Raw genomic sequence first — 26,061 nt, 5'->3', positions numbered from 1 at the left:
TCTAGTCACACTACTCTTTGCCGGCAAATAACCAGGAATTTTTCACACTGCTGGAAAAATTCTTACGACTACATACAACAAGTGAACAAACCTACCAACATTTTTTAGACATGTATCCTATGTAATTTACATGTAACATGTATGTTACCATAGTAACCAGAATATGCTACCAAAAGAATTGATCCAGCGTCACTATAGAAATTCTGTCTCATATGCGTCACCATTCACTACCTAATACTCACCAAACTAATCAATAACTAGGCCCATGCAACCAGGACAGAATATCATGAAGCTGAATCATATGGCCTAATTAATCACACTATCAATCTCATATGTACATATTTATAACTGCAGTATAACATTTATATTCATAGATTTATCAAAGAAACATTAATTAGACCACTGAGGCCAATGGAAATAAACTAATGGTAACGACTAAATAATCAAGACCAGCTTGACGTTTTAAGTCTTTTATTTTTAAAGTTTCAAAGCTTCAAAATCTTTATTAGCTCATTTATTAATTTCAAGCATTTTTATTTATTCAGTTTTATTCTTTAATTATTGGCTCAAAGGTCTGGCACTTCAACATTGCATAGAATAACGAATTAAAGAAAACATCAACCCTATTCCCTATGTTAGCTTTCTGACCTGAAAAGGGAAACAATTTTATTAAGCAATATACCTTACGTGTCCAAAGGAAAACGGACAGCACTTCGCCCTCAGGAAACAGTCAGCCCCGCTCCCCTCAAGAGGCCAGATTTTTATACCTTTCTTACTCACTAATCTAACTAGAAACAATATTTTTTAAAGAAAGCAGTAACCTAATTGGTTGACATCCATCAGACCACCGAGAGGCCAACGCATCAGTCTCTGTGACATCATTATGTCATTGTCCATTGACACGAAGCAACATTGGCTTCCCAAAGTTGTAACTTTTAACTAAAGTTCATATTCGTTTCCTCCAGGATTTTAGCCAAGCTGCCTCTACACGCTTCCTTGGCCTTGACGCTTTTACTTTCGGAGCTTGATGTACTGAACGTCCATTGTTTGAGCTTCTGCACATTTCCGTGCGTGGAAGTTTTTCAATGACAACATCGTCACTGTCGCGCTCAGCTTCTTTTGTCAGGCCAACCAACTTTTTCATAGAACTAGGCCCCAAACCTTTCACTCGAGCTAGTATTTAAACAAACACAAAAAGGTGATTAATTCAAGTAAAATAAACCCTTCTGTTACCCACCCTACCATTGCTAATATTTTACCCATTATTATATGTCACTCTAGCAGAAGCAAACAGATAAAGCAGCACATTTAATATCTACCATTCTTCTTAATGTCCAGCTGGATTCTTTATATATCTGAAAGAGTAAAAAGATGATCAAATAATACATAGACAAACAGTCACGACATAAGACAAAGACATAAGCACACATAATGAAAGCCCATGCCATAAAATGATCAGCCGCATTAATAGTGACAAGGACAATAGGACGAACAAGACAATATTAATCATGTGTTACATGACGTACTCGCGAATGCAACAAGAGCACATAATATTAAACCCGCGTGTTTGTGTGAATGCAATTTTTACTCTAGGTTGAATTAATTATACAAAACGTGCAACAACTCATTAATAAATTAGTTCATGTTACAGAGAATTAACTTTGCGAGTCAGAATAAAATGATTTCTGAAACTCGCTCCATCAAATGCTAGTAAACCACTCCTGCCGCTCCTGGTAAAACCTAATTTGGCTCCCGAGAAAAGCGCTTTGAAGTCAGCTGCTGGTGATAATACAGTGTTGTCAGACACTCCCGACTCCTCGGGTTCACAGTGGAACATTCTTGCCACCTCAATAAATGAAGAGAATAACACTGCAATTACCGCATTAGAAACGGATGCGGGTATTTCTAAAGATACCGAGGTAGTGAATGCCACACCATTAAAAGACTGTACTGCCAGCGTAGATACTCAGACTCAGGCAAAGGCTCAATCAGAGACTTTTGATCGCAGCAATGCCAATGTTAATCCGATCTCACCTACACTGGCTTCAGATTTGCTAACGGAGATGTTAGAGGATCTTTGCGATAAAGAACTGACTGAAAATGAGGTGATAGCAATGGAGGCTGGACAGACAATAATAAGAGAGGAGATAATCAGGGAAGCCGATGGGGCAATGGAGACTATACATTTGAAGGGGACCAAAACAGACGAGGATTATAGTGACTCCCCTGATCCAGGCAATAATACACCTTCGTGCTCTGTTAAGGACAAAATCAACAGTGTTAAGAAAGGAAGAGGCAGGGGCGTGGCCAGGAGCCGTAGGAAATAGCTGCCTGATCCCCGAGCTCCGCCGGGACCGCAGGTGTCCCCTACGAAATCCGTCCATAATCCTGGCTGAAGGGCTCTCCCATAGAAGCCCACAGCCCCCTCAGGCTTAGGGCTGTAGCGGCATTGTTTCTGCGGACTCCGGAGACCCACGAAGGCTCTGTGCGGCGGTCGCGACTCTCGGCGGCTGCCCGACACCTCGCGTCTGGAGCCTCGGAGCCGCTGCCTCCGTCAATCGAGGCCCCGGCTTCCGGCCTGCTGGATGCCGCGGCCTGCGTGGCGCAATCAACGAATGGCGCGGCCTCGTGGGCGGCGCCGGGGTACCGCTGCCCTGGTGCTGCTTGGAGAGGCTGCCTACGGGACCCCACAGATCCGGAAGTACTACGCAGCGGTGTAGCAGGTACGGCTGGGCGGCGACCCTGAGAGGAAGGGGGGCGTAGCCATTTCCCTGAGGCACTACCACCCGAGCGGGGGAAAGAGACGGACGGCTTGCAGTGGCCCATAGCTGGACGGGCCGTCGTGGCCACAATACTGTGAAGTGGGGCACTCGCCAGGTGGAAGGCACACACCCACTGCTACAGCGGCGGATTGAACACCGGAGTGGCTGCTGACGGCGCGGGCGGTGGATCATGACCGCAGGCCCCAAGGACGCTGAAGACCTCGGCCGATAAACTGCGGCGTGCACCTCAGACAGGAGCCCCACTTTGCACTGTTTCTGGGGAGAGCAGGTGTTGCGGACTGGTGTGCTCCGGCTAGAGAGAGGACACTGGAGCTGGCGCTGACCCGTGGACACTCCGGATACCGGACGGAGAAATAGCCTGTCCCAGGGGCACCAGATCAAACATGCGGCCCAAAGGGAGTCTTGTGACCCAGACTAACAAGATGGATAATTATGCGACAGCTAAAACGCCAACGCAGCCCGGAGGGGCGACGAAGGAGGGCACAAGCCAGGCGGAACCCTCCCTGACGTCCATAATGGCGGCAATCCAGACCCTCTGCACCAGCCTCGAGACAAAGATGGACAAGATCACGATCGAAGTGAACCTGCTCCGGGCCGACTTGGGAAAAACCACTGAACGGTCCAAAACCAATGAAGTAGACATTAAAGCCCTGCAGGAGTCGGAGAAGCGGCTTGAGGGCAGGGTCAACGAGCTGGTACACCAACACCGACAGATGGCCCTACGGCTTGATGACCAGGAAGGTAGGGCTCGGAGGAGCAACATACGCGTGGTAGGTGTGACGGAAGGACTTGAGGGAGATAGTATGGAGCTCTTTCTTGAAGATTTGATACTCCGCCACCTAAAACCCAAGAGACTGTTGAAGCTCTTCACTGTTGAGCGGGCTCACAGGGCCCCGATCCCGAAACCCAAACCAGGGGCCCTACCACGAACAATTATTGCTAAAATACCTAACTATTGAGACCGGGATGCAATCCTTCAGGCTGCCAGACAACATGGTGATTTACAGTACGAGGGGGCCACAGTTCGCTTCTTCCCGGACTTCACGCTCCAGGTTCAGCAGGAGAGGCGCTCCTTCCAAGGGATCAAGGCAGCGCTACGAGAACGCGGAATTCGATACATGATGTTTTTTCCCGCTAAACTAAAGATCATAAATGGCGGCCGATCCCACGTCTTCACTTCGCCTGCGGCGGCTCAGGAATGGCTTGACACGGCGCGGATTGAGGCCCCCCCCTCTGCAGGACGGCGGACAATGGCGAGACACAGGACACCCCTCCCCGGGGTCAGCAGCAGGGGGAGCGGACGATTCTGAGCAGAGCCAACGGTCCTGGTGTTCGAGATCGAATAGTCCCCGCTGGGACTCACCCAGAGACAACACAGCGAGATAGGGACATGAACACTTGACTAGAAGGCATCAAACAGTAATGTATAAAATGTGTTTAATGTAAGACTTGGTTGCTCCAAGGGGACAGCGTGTCTGCCTGCCCGGGGTCTATGAGCCGGGCTCACTGTTTACTTGATGCACTCCCGGCCTGAGGGGCCGAACGAACTGGGACACCACGGGAGGGCGGCCGGGACGGGGCTGGCCTGCATTTTTTCCCAAGTAAAGTTTCCTCAGTGGGTTTCACCGTGGTAGGGTTGGGCGACAGGCGCTCTGCTAATTGGGGTGATAGGTAGTTTGGAACCCACGGAGCAGGGGGCAGGGAGGGGGGTTTGTTTTCACAGAGGAGGGCGGGGATGTTGGGGACAGATGGGGGTAGGATGGAGTCGCTTGTTTGACAGAACCTTAAATGATTGCACTGATCACGCCTGCGGGGTGGGAACCGGGGAGGGGTGGGGAGTTGGGGACTCTTTACGCTGGGGGAGAACCAGGGAGGGTCGGGGAGTTTGGGGTTTGTTGTGGTCGTACAAAGTATATGTTCACGAAGTCTATGATAGTTCCGAGGTGCTGAGTGATTGCAGAGTAATGGATATGGCTAAGAGATGGGAAAAAAGTCTGAAAATCAGGAGCTGGAATGTGAACGGATTGGGGGATAGACTTAAGCGCACCATAGTCTTGCAGTTTATTAAAAGGCACTAACCGGACGTAGTAATGCTACAGGAAACTCATCTGATGGGTAATACATGCCGGGCCCTCAACAGATGGGGCTACACTCTAGCAGCACACTCCGGCTTCACCTCGGGCTCAAGGGGGGGGTGGGAATCCTTCTATGCCGCTCTCTGCCCCTACATATAGACCGCACTGAATCCGACCCGCAGGGCCGCTTCGCGGCAGTCTCAGGACGATGGGAGAGATACACATTGAACCTGCCTTCGGCCTATGTTCCGCCTGGTCTGCAGGCTCGAGCTTACTCAGACCTGGGCAAATTGCTGCTCTCCCTTCCCGACGGTCAGCTGGTTTTAGGCGGAGACTTTAATTCAGTGGTCTCTGGGACCCTGGACAGACGACCCTCCAGAGACATGCCCCAAGGACAAAAATGGCTAGCTGACTTTCTTGAGGCCTTCGGACTCACGGACGTTTGGCGCCTTCTTCATCCCACAGATAGCTAATACACCTTCTTCTCTGGGCCGCATCACTCCTTCTCACGCCTTGATTACATCCTCACCGTATTGCAGCAAAACACTACAGTGCAAGATGCAACACTCTTAACTCGGGGCATATCGGACCACTCTCCGGTCACTACCCACATTACATTCGGAACCAAGCGAGAGGGCTGTGTAGCGCCAATAAACCCCTGGCACTTAAAAAGCGAATACACACGGAAAAAACTTGACACCTCAATTTCCCAGTATTTTGAGCGCAATGTAGGATCAGTGAACTCCCCTGTCACGGTATGGGAGGCGTTTAAAACTGTGATTAGGGGGGAGGCGCTGTCAAAGAGAAGCGCTGCCAGGTCGCGACAGTTGAGGCAGATCTCGCAGAACTTGAGGCGGAGGCACTCGAAAACGGGGCCAATACGGTTCGCCATAAGTTGCAGATCAAGTTGGCAGAGTACAGAGCACTGGTCTCTCAAGAGGCCCAGACGGTGGCTAGGCATAAGATGGGTAGGCTGTATGACCAAGGTTACAAAGCCGGGAAACTCATAGCATGGCTAGACAAAAAGCAGCAGGCCAGAAAGGTAGTGCCAATAATACACACGTTGTCTGGGACGGTTCTTACAGAGCCTCGAGACATAGTGGATGAATTTGCTAAACACTACAAACAGGTCTATACGCGGGTGTCGGACCGTCCAGAGGAGGACTCTATAGCCCTCCTAGCCGATATACGCATGCCGTGCCTGTCGTAAGACGATCGGGAGGCCATTGACAGCCCACTCACGGAGGCCGAAATACAGCGTGCAATAGTGGAACTCCGTCCAGGGAAAGCACTGGGCCCGAACGGCCTCCCAATAGAATTGTACAAGCTTAAATCTGATATTATTAATAAACACCTTAAGTCCATGTTCGACACCAGCAGGAAGGCGGGAATACTGCAGCGTGACCAACTCATAGCTACTATAGTGGCGATCCTAAAAGAAGGGAAGCCTAAGGAATCCTGTGCCTCCTATAGGCCAATTTCCCTCCTCAACGCTGAGCCCAAAATTCTGGCAAAAACACTCGCCAATAGGCTTAAGCCGGTACTGAGTACATTGGTACATCCTTACCAGTCAGGCTTTATGCCTCACCGCAATACAGCCCTTATTCGACGCCTACACGGGGTGATCGGGCAACGCCATAAACTACAGGAGGACGTGATTGTGGTCTCCCTGGACGCCACCATGGAGTTTGACAACCTAGAGTGGCCCTACATGTTCGCTGTCCTACGCAAACTGGGCTTCGGACCCCAATTTATAGCTTGGGTCCGTCTTCTTTATTCTGAACCACTGGCACAGGTGCTGGTGAACAACAAGGTGTCGGAGGTCTTCACGGTAGAGCGAGGGACTAGACAGGGCTGCCCCCTTTCTCCCCTCCTGTTCGCCCTTTCCTTGGAACCGCCTGCAGCCTGGATCAGACAAGATGTCTACCTGAGAGGGATAGAGTGGGCGGAGGGATGGGAAGACAAAATATCCCTCTACACAGATGATATTCTTCTATACCTCTCCAAGCCACGAAGGTCGATACTTGCTGCACTGGACATCTTCGCAAGCTTTGGTCGTAATTCCGGCTTCCGAGTCAACTGGGGCAAATCGTATCTGTACGTCCTACGCGGGAACCCCCCAAGGCTCCCCGACACATGTCACATCACAGTAGCGGAGGACGGCTTCACATACCTGGGAGTATTCATCTCCAAGGACAAGGTCCTGTCCTATGAGCGTAATCTTCAACCACCCCTAAGACGGCTTCAGAGAGAGGCAAAGTCCTGGCAGACCCTGCCATTGTCGCTATTGGGCCGAGCTGCCTTATTTAAAATGATGGCGCTGCCAAGGTTCCTTTACGCTCTCCAAAATTACCCTGACCTGGTGCCCAATGCCTACTTTACAGCAATTGAGGCGGCTCAACGTGACCTCCTATGGGCAGGCGCCCCACGCATTGCATTGTCCAAACTCACACTGGGATGGTATGACGGTGGCATAGCCCTCCCCGACATCCGTAAGTACTACTGGGCGGCCCATCTCGCAGCCATTAATCAAGGGACATATGGGGATGGTAATGATCCAGCCTATGGGATGGACAGATGGCTGCTCCCTGGGGGGAACTATGAGACTGCACTCTACTCTAAGATGGGCAAACATCAACTCACTGGGCCTACACAACACTCGGTACAGATATGGCACATAGCTCAGAAAAAATTGGGATGGTCCGGGGTCCTCACCATGGCTACACTTCTCTGGGCCTCTGAAAAGTTAGGCAACCTGGGTCGTACAAAAGGGTTCCGGAACTGGGACCTGATTGGGATCTCCCAAATAAAAGACATCTGGGGTCCTGAAGGTATTCACACATTTGCTCACCTGCAGGACACGTACGAGCTGGCACACACCGAATACTTCAGATATCTGCAGGTGAGGCACTCCCTTCAGACAAACATTCCACCTCACACTAACCTGCCACAAATCTCCCTTCTTGAAGACAGACTACTAGATGGCCATATGCCAGAACACGCCATATCTCTCACGTACAAAAAACTGATCAATAATCCCCCGACCTGCTCCTTCACTTGAAAGAGAAATGGATGGCCGATGGGTTGGAAATTGACGAGGAAGAATGGATGTATGCTCTTGCCTCGCCCCGCGAGGTGGCGATCTCAGCCCGAATGCGCCTAATTCAACTGAAAATACTGCATAGAATTTATATTTCTTGTACGAGGCTGCAACTTCTGGGAAGAGGGGGGACGGGCTATGCAGAAGGGGATGTGGTGCAACAGGTACCTTTTTTCATATACTGTGGGGGTGTCAAAAAGTGCAAAAGTACTGGAGGAGGGTGGTGCACTGCATACAAGAGGTGTGGGAGGTGGAGATTCGCCTAGAGGCCAAGAGATGTCTTCTCAACATCTGGGAACCCACTGACCTATCGTCTAAAGGGAAACTTTGGGTAACGCTTGGGCAAATGGTGGCGAAAAGAAACATTGCTAGATTGTGGGGTGACCCTAACCCACCGAGGCTGAGAATGTGACATGGACTGGTGTATGCTGCAGGAGAAGACAATGTATGTAACAAGAGGTTGTCCCCGTAAGTGGGTGGAAGTCTGGTCTAGGTGGAACGAGTACAGGGGTAACATCTGTGAGCCTCCTCCAATCAAGCAGACTAGCTCGCTGGACATATAATGCATCTTATTACTAACTGACTCTAAGCTCTTAAATGCGATTAGATATTGCTCATGCACCGGAACTGCACTGTACCTGATAGTGAAGTAACTTAACGACCAAGTTAAAGGGGAGCTTGTTCTTTGTTTGTTTCCCCCCTTTTTAATAATTTAAAAACTGTTGACCTTATCCTATGCACTAAACTAAAAATTGGACCTTCATCATCCTGCCTTATACCTCATGATTTCAAGCACATGCACTTTACAACGCCGCCGTACTCCTGAGTTGACGGCACAGGGGATGTGTCTCTCATGATATGGTAATAACGATGCTCCGATTGTTTGGCCGGCCCGCTGGGTTGTAGGCGGGAATATTGTATATTGTGATCTGCTAAGTAAAGGTCTTCAAAAAAAAAAAAGGAAGAGGCAAAGGCAAGGATAAGGTGAAGAAGATTATAATCAAATCAAAATTCACTATGGCTAAAGTAATAGCAGAGAATAGCCCTATAAGGAAATGGGTACAAGCTAAAGGCGGAGTTAAAACCATGGCATTAAGGCTCTCAGGGAACAGCCTTGCTGAGGCAGGTGTTATGCCAGGGGGAATAAACTGCCTGGGAGATGAGACAACTCCTGTAGTGGTATTGGTAAATGGAGGTGATACCCCGACTACCATATTGGAAACAACGGAGATCTCTTCATCCTCTCCCTCTACCTCCCAGGTGGTGGTAAAGCTGATGACTCCTATCTCTAACTCAGTATCCGAAACCTCAGGTGTAGTAGTAACAAATGATACTGACTCTACTCTGATGGGGACTGATAACATCAGCGATACACCTTCTTTAAACACCTCGCGAAATGATACACCTAATTATTGGAATCTTCATGGGGAGGTATCCTCGTCATTCCAGATGATTCTGCAGCTACTCAGTGAGCAAAAACACAAAGCTCAGTCACATTACCAACAGATGCAGGAGGATAGTAGCAAGACTCAGTCAACGCTTCAGGAGATGTCTCGCAAATTAGGGGCTATGTCCCAGGAGATGGAAGAGCTACAATAGAGGGTTGTTATAACGGAAGAGAAGTCAACTCATTCTGAGATTGCAGTGAATAAACATGAGTCTCAGATCTGTCAAATGCAATCCAAAGTGGAAGATTTGGAAAACCGACAACGAAGACAGAATCTTCGAATATTTGGTATAGTGGAAGGGGCCGAAGGAGCCGATCCCAGGGCATATATGGTTCACTTATTTCAGAAAGCATTCCTTGAGTTTTCGGACTGGGATTGGGACTCACAAATACAACGAGCCCACCGACTTCCTCTGATCCAAAGAAATAAGGGTAGCCAGTATCCGCGTCCTATGCTGATCTGTATTGGTAATTTTTTGCTTCGCCAAGCAATTTAATTGAAGGCAAGACCAAACACCCCTGTTACCATTCATTCAGTTACTTTTTTTGTTAGATCGGATTTAAGTAAACTTACAATGGAGCGTCGATGGAAACTTCAACAGTGTATCGATCCAATAAAGGGATTGGGGGGTCAAGCCTTTTTTTCAAGAACCAGCCAAGTTAAAGGTCTTAAAGAATGGTCGTGCATACTATTTTTCGGAAGAAAGGGAGGTTGAGCAAATTATTTGTAAATGGAAGACGGAGAAAGATGGACAATGAATTCTATCGTATGTATTGACTCACGAACAATGATGATTTATCCTCTATATAGATTGAGTCATTTCTTAACTGCACTTACAGTTAAATCTGTTTTTTTTTTCTCTCTCCGTCTCTCTATCTTCTTGTCTTTCTCTTTTTGCTTGTGTTCTTACGCAAGATACTGTAAAATGTGATACATGGTCATGAGCTTGTGGTATTGTATGGCCGGATCGTCGGGGGCTGTGACTCCGCTTTTTTGCTGCCAATACAGCGGCAGCTGGGTTAATGGGGGGACCTGCACGTAGGCACAGAAATGGGAGGGGGTGGGGCAGAGAGCTGCAAGGTAGGGGTTGGGAGGGTGGTGAGGGTCAGGGTAAAAAAGGCATCACTGGGACAAGTAGTTGGATAATAATAAGATAGAGCAAGGCTGATTTGTTTTGGTATCTTGAGTTTAAGGACAGAAAAATGTATTTTATTAAATGTATCAATTAAAGTGTATGGTTTGGAATGTTGCGGGTTTGAACAGTAGGGTTAAAAGAAGTCTTGTGTTCGAGGAACTGAAAATGTATAATCCTCAGATAGCAGTAATAACTGAGACTCATATAGCATTCAAAGATAGAAAATTACTTAAACAATTGGGTTATGACACTTTGGTTTGTACTGATTATACTGCCTCAATTCGGGGGGTAGCAATTCTTAAACATAAGCAGTTTAAAGTGGAAATCAACAAAACATTAACTGATAAGATTGGCAGATGGGCGATTGCTCAGATAACAATAGAAGGGCGTAAATATATAATTTGCGGCATTTATGCATCTAACTCAGATGAACCTAGAATTATTGATCAAATTAATTTGGAGCTGCTCAGCTGGGAAGGGGAGTGTATAGTATTGGGAGATTTTAATTGTATTATGGATTATAATTTAGACACAACTAGAAGGGGTTCATTTAAGAGAATGCGAAAGACTAGGAGTGCAATTAGGGATCTTGCAGCAATACATTTAATTAAAGATGCTTGGAGATACTTGTATCCTAACATAGCTGGTTACACTTATTATTCTGCTGCACACAAATTATCCTCACGCATTGATATGGTCTGGATTTCGGATGCCATTCTCGAAACTAGTACTATGGTATTATGTCCAAGAGTTACCTCTGACCATAATCCTATTCTTTTGTCATTTGACGGAACGACTGAAGGACAAATTTCTCGTTCTTTTTCATTTCCCAGATATTTATTTTTGGATTCAGTTTTTTTAAATTTATTAAAAGAACATATAAAAGAATTCATTGGTCTAAACATTCATTCAGCGTTACCAATGATAGTGTGGGATGCATGTAAAGCGAGTATTCGAGGATTTACACAACAGTATAACTGGCGACAAAACAAGGAACGTAGGTGTGAAAATGAGAAAACGGTAGCTGATATACTTCATACTGAAAATCTATTGCCCGAAGCTCTGTTAAAAGGGGACAGGGTGGAAGAATTAAACTTTAAATTAATAGAGCTAAAATCAGCGGTAAAAAATGTATTTAGGGAAAAAAGCAATATTAAACTTAAAACATATCAACTAGATCAGTATGAAAGGGCTGATAGGATAGGTAAAATTTTAGCATATAAAGTGGCTGAAGATCGTGCTCAAATGGCTATTAGAGACATCAAAGGGGCTAATAATCAAATATTCCAGGAGCCTAAATCAATACTACAGCAATTTGCTCACTTCTATCAAGAGCTATACACCCCGGAATGCAAGGTCAGCGAAGATAATATCAAAAGATATCTAAGGTTAAATAAAGTCATTACTATGGAGGAAGAACAATCGGATCAATTAATGCGTGATATTACATTGTCAGAAATCAGAATGGCTATTAACTCTTTGGCTTCTGGCAAAGCTACTGGAGAAGATTCAATCCCTTTAGAATTATTTAAAACCTGTACAGAAGAATTGATACCGCTATTAGCTAAGGTCATTCAAGCTATTGGTAAGGGGGATCAAGCGCCAAGGTCTTGGAATTCTACTCAAATAATTTTTTTTCTAAAGAAGGGCAAACCAGCCTAAGAAAGAGGGTCATATAGATCTATTTCGCTTATAAACAACAATGCAAAAATATTTGCAAAGATACTAGCAAATAGGCTGGCACCATTGGTGTCACAATTAGTATCACCCCAGCAACATGGGTTTATCCCTAAGAGAGATACTACGGCGCACATTAATATGGTCATTATGGCTTTTGATGTTGCACAGATCGAGCCAACCCCACTTGGTATGATTTTATTAGATGCAGAAAAAGCATTTGACTGAGTGGGGTGGGGCTTTCTCTGGGCCACATTATCTGCCTTTGGTATAAAAGGTCAATTTCTGAAGTGGATCCAATCATTATAAGACGAGCCTATTGGCAAAGTCTGTTATATGGGCAAATGTTCTCCTACTTTTTCAATCAAACGTGGGACAAGACAGGGGTGTCCTCTGTCACCTTTGTTATTTGCCCTTATAATGGAACCCTTTTTGATTGCGCTGCAGAGTCAAGATCAGATTTCTCCATTTGTAAATGGCGTAGACTCTCTTAAAATTACTGTCTACGCAGACGATGTTGCGGTTTATTCCACTAATGTATCTGAAGCACTTAAGGGCATAATAACAGAGGCAAGGGAATTCGGTTTGGTGTCGGGATACAGGCTTAACACTGGCAAGACCCAAATTGTTATGAATTACAAGTCACCAAGACCAGTGACTGGGGTTTGTGATGTAGCTACTTATCTGGGGGTTAAAATCTCCTCGAATATCAACTCAATACTTGCTCTTAATTATGAGTCGCTACTAAAATAAACTGCTGTTTTATTTAAGAAATGGCACAAGCTACCCTTAAGTATTATTGGCCGAATAAATCTGGTCAAAATGAAGATACTGCCAAAATATTTATATCATTTTCGATCTATCCCCTTACGGATCAATAACTCCTATTTCAATAGATTAGATGGTATTATCAGCAGTGTTATTTGGGGGTATAAGAAAGCTTGTAGAGCTGTTACATTGCTTAAACTCCCATTTAATCAAGGAGTATTGTCTCTGCCGGACTTCAAATTCTACTATTGATCTACCTTTTTGACTCGATTTTGAAGCCTGATCATTCTTGAGAAACGTTTGTATTTCCACAAATTTACGTTGGGTGAGGATGTAAATATGTTCCTTTACAGACTAAACGACCCTAATTACTTTAAACGCGTGAAATTCAAGACGGTACGAGATACTGTTAGTATATGGAGCTCTATCCTTGTTAAGTGTAAAACCTCTCTCTTCCATTTTAGTACCCCCTTGTGGCTTAATCCGGGTCTACCAGGAATTTTTCCTGATACAGCTGGTTTAGTGTTGTCAGATTCCGGTATTAAAAAATTGGGAGACTTATATGACCATCAGGGGTTTTCTACATTTAAAAGGTTGAAGGTATGCTATAATCTCACAGAAGGGGCTTGATTTAAATATTATCAAATTAGAGAATATTTGGTGTGGAAGTTAGGATTGACTAATATTTTGGACTCTGATTTATGGAATTGTATTTATAAAGAAGCTGATAAAGCATGGATTAGCATGGGATATAACATTTTTTCTGGTTTTAGAAATGATGACTCTACAAAATTATCCGAGAAATGTAGTAGGAAGCTGGGCACTGATGTGGCCCCTAACTTGATTACCTCATCTTTAAATAGTTTAAACCGTTCCGTTCATTCTTCTAGTCTAAAGTTGCAGTTATTTGAAACCATCTGCCAATTTTACTACACACCAGATAGGATTTTAAAATGGGCTAATAATAATAGCACTAGCGACCGTACAAAGTGTCCAAAATGCAACTTAAGATCAGCTGATATTATCCACATGTTTTTTACGTGTCTGCAATTGAGTGACTTTTGGTATAACTAAAGTTAAGTCTACAAAACTGTCATGTCTAATAGTACTGGTAATGGAAATGTGCGCGAGGAGCACTCCAATTTCAGTACAATTCAATCTATCTTAATCAAATGGTGCAGTGACTATTAAGGGTTGTAACTCCTTGAATGAACTATAGTTAGGACTAGCGTAAGAGCTAGTCAAGTCACGCACTGTTCACGTGGTGGTATCCCACACCTTAAATAATATTCAAAACTCGATCAATAAATTATATCAATAACTTTTCATGCATTTAACTCTGTTTAGTCACATCAAACAGTTCATGTTATAAATCACATGCTTTGATTCAATACCAAATGCATTTTTTTAACCGCTGTTAATTTCACAGAGAATCAATAATCATCCTATTTTCTGGTTTCAAAAAACTTTGGAACATGACACATCTTTGTTGCAAGCCCGATGCATTTCGGTATTCAGATGGTACCTTCTTCAGGGGCCATTCTAGAATGAAAACCTAAAAAACTATGTAGCTGTTATATATGCCCATGATGTTTAAATGAAATATGTATATTCGTACCTGTTGTGAAGTGGATTGATGTGCTGTGCAAAACTCTGCAATAAAGATAAGCCTGAATTAGTGCAATACTCTGCTCTCACTGTGTAAAACAGTAACGTTTTTATGTTTATTGTTATTGTAAAAAAGTTTCTTACCCGTAGCTTCACGGATATGCCAGTAGTGTGTACTGTAAATTAAAATAGTCCATCAATGTCTAATGAATATTTACAAACAAACTGCTTCTAAAAGCCTGTTATCCAGTTCAAATAATGATTAGCCATACCTGATTATATCGTCTTATAACTTTCAACCTAGAAAACGATAAAAAGCAGTACAAAGCCATGTCAGTTACCTAGCTAATGCTCAATCAACAATGCTCTTTCTGACCAAATGGTCGAAACACATATCTTTAGTATGTTCTGTTCCCGAATCTAAAAACGAAGAAATGCAAAAAACCGACGTGAGTGTTATACTACGGAACCATTAGGGTTCTAATGAACCATAATCTGTTAACAGTCTATATCGTACCTTAATACACCGTAACCGCGCTCTACCTTCAATTCCAAATTTCTTCGTGCCTGACCGTCTTCCGCTTCCCCTTTAGACTGTAATTGTGCGTCACCTCCGTTCATGTCATGGACGACGGACTATTCCCAGAACGTTATAATTCCAGAATACCGCTAACGGTTCCGTACTATAACACTCACGTCGGTTTTTTGCATTTCTTCGTTTTTAGATTCGGGAACAGAACATACTAAAGGTATGTGTTTCGACCATTTGGTCTGAAAGAGCATTGTTGATTGAGCATTAGCTAGGTAACTGACATGGCTTTGTACCGCTTTTTATCGTTTTCTAGGTTGAAAGTTATAAGACGATATAATCAGGTATGGCTAATGATTATTTGAGCTGGATAACGGGCTTTTAGAAGCAGTTTGTTTGTAAATATGCATTAGACATTGATGGACTATTTTCATTTACAGTACACACTACTGGCATATCCGTGAAACTACGGGTAAGAAACTTTTTTACAATAAAAATAAACATAAAAATGTTACTGTTTTACACAGTGAGAGCAGAATATTGCGCTTAGCCTCATTCAGGCTTATCTTTATTGCAGAGTTTTGCACAGCACATCAATCCACTTCACAACAGGTACGAACATACATATTTCATTTAAACATCATAATAGCAACCATGGGCATATACAACAGCTACATAATTTTTTATGTTTTCATTCTAGAATGGCCCCTGAAGGTACCATCTGAGTACCGAAATGCATCGGGCTTGCAACAAAGATGTGTCAATTTCCAAAGTTTTTTGAAATCAGAAAATAGGATGATTATTGATTCTCTGTGAAATTAACAGCGGTTATAAAAATGCATTTGGTATTGATTCAAAGCATGTGATTTATAACATGAACTGTTTGATGTGACTAAACAGAATTAAATGCATGAAAAGTTATTGATATAATTAAGTCTAAATCCAAAACCATTCAAAAACGTATGACTGTGGTCTCCAAATATTCCATCTTGAGCAATAAATATCGGAACATCATCCTAAAACATTGGTCACTATTGAGCAAGGAACCTGATTTTAGGGGACTCTTTGAAGAAAAACCTATTTTTGCACACACCCGCGGTCCAAACATTAAGGAACTCTTAACTACCTCTAAACCTGCAAGTTCACGACTGAAATACAATGGACTACAGCCCTGTTACAATTGCAGCAATTGTAACAATGTGATCAAAGTTAACGTGTTACATCACCCGATGAAAGGCCATAAAATTAAACTCAAAGTAAATGCGACGTGCAACACGTCCAATGTAATTTACCTACTGAAATGCCCTTGTGGCTTATGCTACGTGGGACACACCGAGAGGAAAATAAGAACCAGAATCCTGGAGCACAAAAGTAATATAAGAACAGCCAACACCAAGTCATCGGTGGCTTCACATTTCCTTGATCGAAGACACAATGTAGCCCAGCTACAGTTTATGGTTCTGGAGAACGTAGTGAATCAGGAAGGCATGAACCCTAAGGATAAACTATTACAGAGGGAGAACTTCTGGATACGTTATCTGAGCACGATGCAGCCCACAGGGCTAAATGATCGCATGGAATTTCTTTGTTACCTGAGACTCTTAATGTATCACATTTGATGATACTGTTATGTTTTGTTTTTCTTGACTCACCAGCTGATGATTTTGATATGCATTTTTGTTTGTTTATATTTTTTTATCCTCCAATATCCGCTTTGCCACCTTCTTGATTATTTCTTCTAAATTGACACCCTTTCTTCACTGTTTGTTTCTCTGTCTAGATTACGCACGTATTTCCACCCTGTTAGTTCACCTCGTTTCACCGCGGTTTTTACCGTTCTAACATGGCCCCCGTTTTGGTTTCCACACCACGGACGATTTTCAGTCCGTCACCTCTGTTGATTATTAGCACCGGCCGGGTTGCTTTTAACATAAGCATCTGCCGACCGGCAACACTGACGCACTCCGAAACTTTTTTGACCGGACCGCACACTAACCTCAAGTAAGTGCTGAGCTGTGCCTTCACCTTAAAAGCTTGCTGCATGTTCACGAATCACGAACTTCGTAATTCTCGCTATTCCGACTTTATGCTGATTAAAGTTCCATGTTTTCATAGCGGTAATATTACCAGCACGCCCAGATTTTATACTTCGTTGCACTCGTTTCCTTGCAACTTCGATTAGTCACGGATTTAGACCTCGCCCAAATTCGGCATGTTTCACCCTATTTTTAACTCACGTTATTTTCACTGGGCTACGGTTTCTTTTTTTTGATGTGACCATTTACTTCATATTAACACGATTCTTTACAGTCATCTGTGATGCACAGTGCATGTGCTAGCAAATTGCAACGTCACTTAACATATGGATATTATGACACTTTAATAATGTGTTAGCATTTGGAGAAGTCTTCTCGAGATTTAGTTCGTTTTGTATCTTTTGATTTACAGACCCCTCCCCTGATGAAGGGCTGCAAGAGCCCGAAATGCATAGGTACTGATGGGATTGATGATGAAAAAAGTGTGGATGTATTTTTCTGATGTTTAAGAAATACTACATTTAAAGCAAAATGGTACTGGAGTTACCCTGCATTTTTGGAAAATTACAATAAGTGAACAATTTAAAAACAAACTTTTGTCTGCTTGAACTTCATTATACCTGCGGGTATCACCTAACGCGGTGCGCTGGGGGACAATTCCCATTGGGAACTTGCTATTTTTGGTATTTATCTCAACGCTGCACTGTTCAGACAGCGAAGCCCTGGCCTGCATGCGACAACTTTTCACTCATTCAAAGTTGGCATATTAAAATCACGGTGCGTGCCTTATCAATACATGTAAACAGAATTAAATGCATGAAAAGATATTGATATTATTTATTGATGGAGTTTTGAATATTATTTAAGGTGTGGGATAACACCACGTGAACAGTGCGTGACTTGACTAGCTCTCACGCTAGTCCTAACTATGTCCAATAGTTCTGACATATGTCGACGTGCTTGTCGGCACCTCAAAAGCGAACAGCTCCGTGCGTGATCTATTGAATATTTTAATTTCATGCGCTAGACTGATAGTAGCTAGAGTCTGGATCCAACATAACCCACTGACGGTTCAGTAATGGTGGAGCCTTGTAAAGGAAATATATATTATGGAACGAGCCTTAGCAACAACAAGAGGTATTCAAACAAAAGTGAAAGTGGATAGGATTTGGGGAATGTTTATGTCATGATATCCGTTTATTCTTTTTTCTTTTATTAAATGTCCTTAATGTTGTTTGATCTATGCATTGCCTTGCTGAAAATACTGTAATGTATCAATTATTTCTGACGTTTGTATGAAATGTTTCTTTTCATTTTTACTCCGTTGTTATGTGCTTGTCCCTTTTGATGCAAATACAAATGTTTAAAAAAAAAAAAGAACCATACCATTTAGACAGTACAGTATTTAAAGGGAACATACCCTGCCTCAATAATAGCCAAAAGCGGCCCACTCCTATGGGCAGGTTCCAGGAAATATAGGCCTGTACCTTATTTATCACACAGGAGTCTATGGCCGGGCTGATACCCCTCTTTCGAATGCGAGCTTCCCTATCCCTAGTGAAACTTAATTCCCAAGTGGCCTGTTTCAAAGTGGCCCTTAATTGATATGGCAATAGGTTGAAGAGCAGAGACTCATCCAGTTGCAGCAAATCAACCCCAGTCCTAATTTTTTAACAATTATTGACTGCTCCTTTAAATTTTTAAATATTTCTTCTGAATTAAAAATTATAATGTACGGGGGCGTGGCTTGGCGGGTGAAGATGGCGGTCGCAGCCTTGTAGAGCTCCCGCCGGCCCGGACTTAATTCGATCATTTATCCTGGCCCCCGAGCCCGCTATTGATACCCAGTGGTTGACTTCGATCTGGCGAAGTCTCCTGTCTACTTTGGTGTGTCGATCCTGCATTTCTTCCCTTCCTGTGATCGGAGGGAGACGGCGGCGAAGTGCGGCCTGGTGACCGGCCGGAGACCGGGGTCCTCGAGTTTCGCGACGCCTGGTGGCGGTTGCGACCCAGCGGGTGCGGGTGGCATCCACTACGCCGCCCTTGGCTCAACTTTCTGGCTGCGATCGCCTGGAGATCGGGACGGCGTCACTAGCTCCTACTCATCGGGAGGACGGCTCTTCCCCTGTGCGACCAGCGAGCGGCGACGGCACGGCGTGGCCCCGCGACAGCCTGGAGACTGGGGTTCTTGAGCCCCGAGGCGGCCGGTGACAGACTGGCAGACGGTGGTGGCATCCGATACACCGCTCCTGGATACGGCTGCCCACAGACCACGGAGCCACAGCTTATTCCTGTACTTTGGACGGCCACTCGTGGCGACGAGTGTGGGTGAGGCCTGTACCACCTGGGCGAAGCCGGGACCTCGATTTTCGCGACGCCGGATTTGGGCCGCCCGGCCCGCTTTCTCCTCTGAGGCCTCGTCTCGGCCGTCCCATCCAGGACTGGTGACAGTGCCCGACGGTTCAGGGGTGGTGTCCGCCCTGCCCAGCGTGTGCCATGACCAGGGACAGAGGAGGTGGCCCGCCTAAACATGGCCCCATCGATAAATTCACCGGGCCGAGTGGCGGCGCGGGGTCGGCGCGGGGGCGGCCGGTGGCAGCGGTGGCCCTGGACCGGACAATGCAGCTATACTGGCGGCCATCACCCAATCCCGGGACATGCTTGATGCCAAAATTGGGGCGGTCGGGGCGGATGTCACGCTCCTGCGCCAGGACCTCCGCAACGCGGTGGAGCGGATCACCGGGGCTGAGACCCGCATCACGGCGACCGAGGCTGACATTGGTGGCCTGAAGAAACGACTGGCGGAGGTGGAGGGCATTCAAAAGACACTGGCGGCCCGCGTGGAGGATGCCGAAGGGCGCGCGCGGCGAAACAACCTCCGCTTCATTGGCTTTCCGGAGCGGTGCGAGAAGGACAACATGGAGCGGTTCTTGACCGAGTGGCTGGAGAGCTGGCTCCCCGAAGGGGCACTGTCTACGTGCTTCGTGATTGAGAGGGCCCACAGGGCTCTGACCCAGCGGCCGCCGGAGGGCGAGCGCCCACGACCTGTCATCGCCCGGCTGCTGAATTATCATGACCGGGATGTTATCCTGCGGGAGGCGAGGAACAAGGGCTCGCTCGCCTTCGAGAATCATACTATCATGATTTTCCCGGACTACACGAAGATGGTACAGCATCAGAGGCAATCCTTCATGGACGCTAAGGCTAAGCTGAGGGGCCTCAAGCTCCAATACTCTCTCCTGTATCCAGCCCGCCTGCGGGTGATATATCAGTCCCGGACCCATTTCTTCGATTCACCGGAGGAGGTGTTCCGCTGGACCGATGAAGCGGTGCGACTCAGGCCCCACGCCCAGCCGGGACTGGACCCGGGCAGGTCCCAGGGATCGTCGCCGGAGCGGACGGATCGCCCGAACAGGAAGGGCCGCCATCGGAGGTCTCGCTCCAAGAAGAGATCGGCCTCCGCCAGTGCATCACAGTCGGGTGGTGCCAGGGACTCGGAGCACTCCGATGCGGGCAGCTGAACATTGCCGGGACTGAACACACTCTGTATGCTGAACACTGAAATGCTCTACTTTGGCTGGTGAGACTGTTCCATTCTGTCCTTGATATGCCGGTCGGTTCCCATGTGAGGACTCCAGTTGTTGCCATGGGGACGCAGTGGGGCTCGGGGGGTACTGTTTGTGGGCCTCAGACCCTCACGGATGTGAGTGTTGTTGGGGGGGTGGTGTGTGTGTCATGGTTGGGTTGTTGGGATCCATTGGTATGGCGGGCCCTGGGTCCTCTGTTTTGGACCCGGGTCTCTCCATGCCGCGACAGATACTTCCATTTCTCTGAGGTATTGGGGTGGTGGGTGTGGGGTGTGGGGGGGAGTTCTTGTGTTGCAAATGTTGGGGGGGTCCTGGGTTGGGGGGGGGTTGCTGAGTACGCGGGCTGGGGGGGTGGGACCACACGTGTCTGAGGTTTTGATTTTTGTTGATTTGCGGGTTGCGCCAGGGTGGGAGGGGGGGCCGGATTCTGGACTGTGTGTCGATAATGGCTGATGCTGCGACTATGTCTCCTCAAAAGACCCTGCGGGTGGTGACATGGAATGTGCGGGGTATCCTAGATAAGATCAAGTGAGGGGCTGTGCTGCGGTGGGGGAAGAGGGAGATGGTGGATGTGCTCCTGCTCCAGGAGACTCACATGCTGGGCTCCAAGGCCCTTAGCCTTCAGAGGTTTGGTTATCAACAGGTTTATCATGCTAGCTTTACGAGGGGGTCGCGGGGGGTGGCCATATTGGTACACCGTAGGGTGGCTTATGTTCATGAGAAGCAATGGATTGATCCTCAGGGCAGGTTTGTCTTTATCAAGGGCCTGCTGGGTTCCGAGCCGGTGGTCTTTGGAAGCGTATACGCCCCTCCCCCCCTGCAGTGGGCATTGTCCGAGCGGCTGTTTGCGCTGTGGGACGAGATCCCAGAGGTTCTGACCATGGTGGGGGGCGACTGGAACGAGGTCATGGATGTGGGCCTGGACCGCCTGAGACGAGCTCCTGTAGTGTCTGACCCCCCCCCCGCGGCTGCTCCCACCAGATTGTGTGCGACTGTGAGTGGTCTGGGTTGGATTGATGTATGGCGGCATTTTCACCCCGCTGTGCGTGCATTCACGTATGTATCGGCGGTGCATGGGTCCTTCTCGAGGCTAGATTATTTGTTTGTGCCGGGTGCCTGCCTGAGTCGCGTCAGGGATGCCGCAATACTCCCCAGAGGCCTCTCGGATCACTCCCCTGTCCTGGCCACCGTGACCCTCCCCTCTAAACGACAACCTTTTCGCTGGCGTATGTCCGCCTGGCAGCTGCAGCGGCCGGAGTACGTAAACCATTTACGTGAAGCGATTGATCACTTCTGGCGCGAGAACCTGGTGGGGGATGTCGATGCACTAGTTGTGTGGGAGGCGCTGAAGCCTACGCTCCGGGGCATTGATATAGCTTGGTGTGTGGCTGCTCGGCGAAAACATCGGGAAGCCATTGTGACTGCCGCGGCCCGCGTAGAGGAGCTGGAGCAGCGTGGTCGGCTCGGGGGTGATGAGGGCGTCGTGAGACAGCTCCTGCAGGCCCAACAGATGTATGCTTCAGTCCTGTACGAGGAGGCCCGACAGGCGTGGCTCGCCACGCGCAGCAGGGTGTACCAGTGGGGCGACAAGTCCTGCACCATGTTGCATAGGCTTTGCCAAGCGACTTTCCAGCCCCTAGAGCTGCCTGGTCTCACGGCGGACGACGGCTCGGTCATGACCGACCCGGGTCTGCTGGCGGCTAGCTTTGCCCGCTACTACGAGGCACAATACGCTCCTCGTGACCTCTTGATGGAGGGCGAGATTGCCTCATACCTGGACGACCTGCTCCCGCAGGCAGTCCCCGATGAGACTAGAACCGCCTTGGAGGCCCCGCTTACATCTGAGGAACTCGGGGAGGCCCTTGGCCAATTGAACACTGGAAAGGCGCCCGGCCCGAGCGGTTATCCTAGCGAATTTTATAAAAAGTTCCACGTCCAGTTGGGACCCCACTTTCGCAGAGCCCTAGAGACGGCGCGGGCTAGGGGCGAGCTGCCACCAGACTGGCGTCATGCCGAGATAGTGGTATTTTTGAAGCCGGGCAGGGCGCCGGACCGGCACGACTCTTACAGGCCGATCTCCCTTCTCAACATCGAGGCCAAGATTTTGGCGAAGGCCCTGGCGAACCGCCTCTTGCCCTACATTGCCGACCTGGTCCACCCTGACCAGGCCGGGTTCATGCCGCGCAGGGCCACCCGGCATAATATCCGGCGGGCGCAGGCGGCGGTCGACGCCATGGGTGCTAGGGATGAACAGGCTGCACTCCTTCTTGCGGACATGGACCGAGCCTTTGATTCGGTGAGTTGGGCATATTTGTTCACTTTGCTGGCCCGCCTCAATCTAGGGCCTGTCTTCCTGTCGTATATTCGTCTCCTCTACACTAATGTTACGGCGTCGGTTCGCGTGGCCGGCGCGGTCTCTGAGCGCTTTCACATCGGACGTGGTACTCGACAGGGTTGCCCGCTGTCCCCCTACCTGTTCGCCCTGGCCATGGAGCCCCTGGCGTCGCGGATACGAACGGATGCCCAATTACGTGGCTTTGTCTGGAATGATGACCTGGCGGATAGGATTGCACTGTATGCAGACGACGTCCTTCTGTTCCTCACTGATCTGCGGCGCTCGGGTCCCCGGGTTTTGGAGATTATGCGGGGGTTTGGCGAGGTCTCGGGGCTGCACCTTAATCTGAATAAATCGACCCTGTGGATTTTGGGTGGCGGAGTGGTTGCCGACCCATGGGCCGCCGAATTGCGTGTGGCGACGGACGGCCTAAAGTATCTGGGCGTCTTCCTTTCGGACTCGCGGGCCGTGGCCTGGACACGTGGTGTCTTGCCGGTGTGGGAACGGGTCCAGACGGATGTTAAAACTTGGTCCAGAATGCCCCTCACGATCTTTGGGAGGTCGGCCATCTTTAAGATGGTGGCACTGCCGAGGCTGCTATACCAACTCCAAAATTTCCCGCACCCTATTGGCATGGAGTGGTTCCGCCAGGTGAACTCTGTGCTGGGCCGCTTCCTGTGGGATGGCGGTGCAGCCAGGGTGGCCTTGAGGACGTGCTTTCTGTCCACATACTGTGGTGGTTTGGCCACATCCGACCTCCTCTCCTACTACCAAGCGCCGCACCTGCTTGTCCTCAATGAATGGTGGTATGGTGATAGGAGTGACCCGGCCTATGCCCTGGAGAGACTCCTCATGGGAGATCGCACACTTCACACTATTCTCTATTCGGCTCGCATACGCCGTGGATTGCCGTCGGTCACTAAAGTGGTATTTGCAGTGTGGCGGCAGTCCCTGCGCCGCATGGGTTGGTGGGGCACATTAACAGCTGAAACACCGCTGTGGCACAATGGCCTGCTTCCGGAACTGGCGGCCCTGGCCGGGTTTGAGGGTTGGGAGGCTATTGGAATTACACAACTGGGCCAGGTCATGTCAGGCACCACCCTCAAGTCCTTCGAGGAACTCCGCGCGGAGTTCCAGATGCCTCAGTCCCAGTTCTTCCGCTACCTTCAGATGCGGCATGCCCTCGCCCCGAGCATTGCCGGTCTCGACTCCCTGCTGGAGTTCAGCCCGCTTGAGGCAAAAGTGTTTATGGGAGACTTGGGAGACAAGAAGGTCTCTAGGATCTATCAGTCACTTGTTATCCACTGCTCCTCCACTCTCCGCTCCCTTCGGGAGGCGTGGGAGGTGGACGTGGGCGCCCTAGATGAGGACGATTGGAGGGAGGCGCTGGAGTCCCCGTGCGGCACCGCTGTTGCGGTTCGGCTCCGCCTGATACAATTCAAATACTTGCACCGTGCCTATTATACACGTGAACGTCTGTGGAAGGCTGGCTTGATTGCGTCACCGGAATGCCTGCGCTGTGGGGAAGTGCCTGGCTCCCTGATACATACGGTGTGGTCGTGTGGTCGCCTGGCTGGATTCTGGAGGGGTGTGTGGAGTTGCCTGACTGAGGTCCTGGGTTGGGATCTTCCTCGTACCCACCGGCTGGGCCTGCTGCATATCATGGAGGGGGTTGGGGGCAACATGTATAAGCGTCATCTGTTGCTCCTGGGTCTGGTGGTGGCCAAGCGTGACCTGGCTCGGGCATGGAAGTCTGTGAGGGCCCCCCCCCTGTCTGCGTGGAAGGCTGGGCTAGACTATTTCATGGGCCTTGAAAAACCGGTCTTTGAGGCGCGGGGCTGCCCACGCAAACATTTCAAGATCTGGAAGCGGTGGGCCGACTACCGTGGCCTGTCCTTGGAACCCCCGGCGGAGCAGGAGGAGGACATTTGACCGCAGTGACACTTCTGGCCTCAAGTGGCGAAGCCCTGGTTGCGCTATACCTGCTTGTTCTTTGTACATTTTCTTTGTGTTGCTTTCTGTACACGTGTGGTGGGGGGGGTGTTGGGTACGGGGGGGTGTAGTTGGGGTTTAGAGTAGGCTGCTAGGGCATCTTTAAAGCTGAGCTTCATTGGCATTTGCTTCATTCATTGCTGTCTATGTTATCATCACATTGATACTGTTGTGGTGATCTTGGTGTGTGAAGATACCACATTCTTGATACTCTTATGCTCAATAAAATTGGTTGTGAAAAAAAAAAAAAAATTATAATGTACCCGGATCACCCTTTACCAGGCTTACAACCCATCACCCTATCCCCGCAAGACCCTGTACCCAACTACTTCTTAAATCAAATTCTAACCTAAGAGCAGCCACAGGGCAAGCAGAGTTGACTGAGGCTAGACTCCTTAAAATGTGGCCTTCTGTTGTATTTAAAAAAAAACATGTCTCTACATCAAGCAATTCAATACCAAACAAAAGCGATGCAGGGATTTTCCCACAAAAAACCTTTAATAAAAGTGCAAAGTGTCTATTTCCAGTAGATCTATCGAGGGAGCCCACGCTTTTCCCCTGCGTAGTAGCTTTACGGATGTTATTTTCTATATGGGCTTTGTCACTAAGGTGCCACACACTATTTTACCCAAGAAAGCTTAAGATTTTACAAGTTCAAATTTATGGCCACCCACAGACCATAAGAAATTCCCATACTGCAACTTTTTTCTTCCGTGCATGCACATGATTTTACTTTTAGATATATTAATCTTTAAATAGTGGGCCTCTGCAAATTTATGAAGTGCCTGCAGACGACTCTTTAATCCCCTAGGTGTTAGATCCAATATTATTATGTCGACTGCATAAAGTAATTTAATCAAAAAGAGACTAGCTGAGATAAGGGGAAAGGGGTTAATTTAAACAGAATTCTAGTTTAAAGGTATACGTGACTCAGTTTTGTTTTGTCAGGAGATTGTGGCACCTGGTAGGTGTGCTCATGAAGCCCTCA

This window comes from Lissotriton vulgaris, unplaced genomic scaffold (genome assembly GCF_964263255.1).
Source record: "Lissotriton vulgaris unplaced genomic scaffold, aLisVul1.2 SCAFFOLD_533, whole genome shotgun sequence".
NCBI lineage: Eukaryota > Metazoa > Chordata > Amphibia > Caudata > Salamandridae > Lissotriton > Lissotriton vulgaris.
This window is presented reverse-complemented; position numbering follows the sequence as displayed.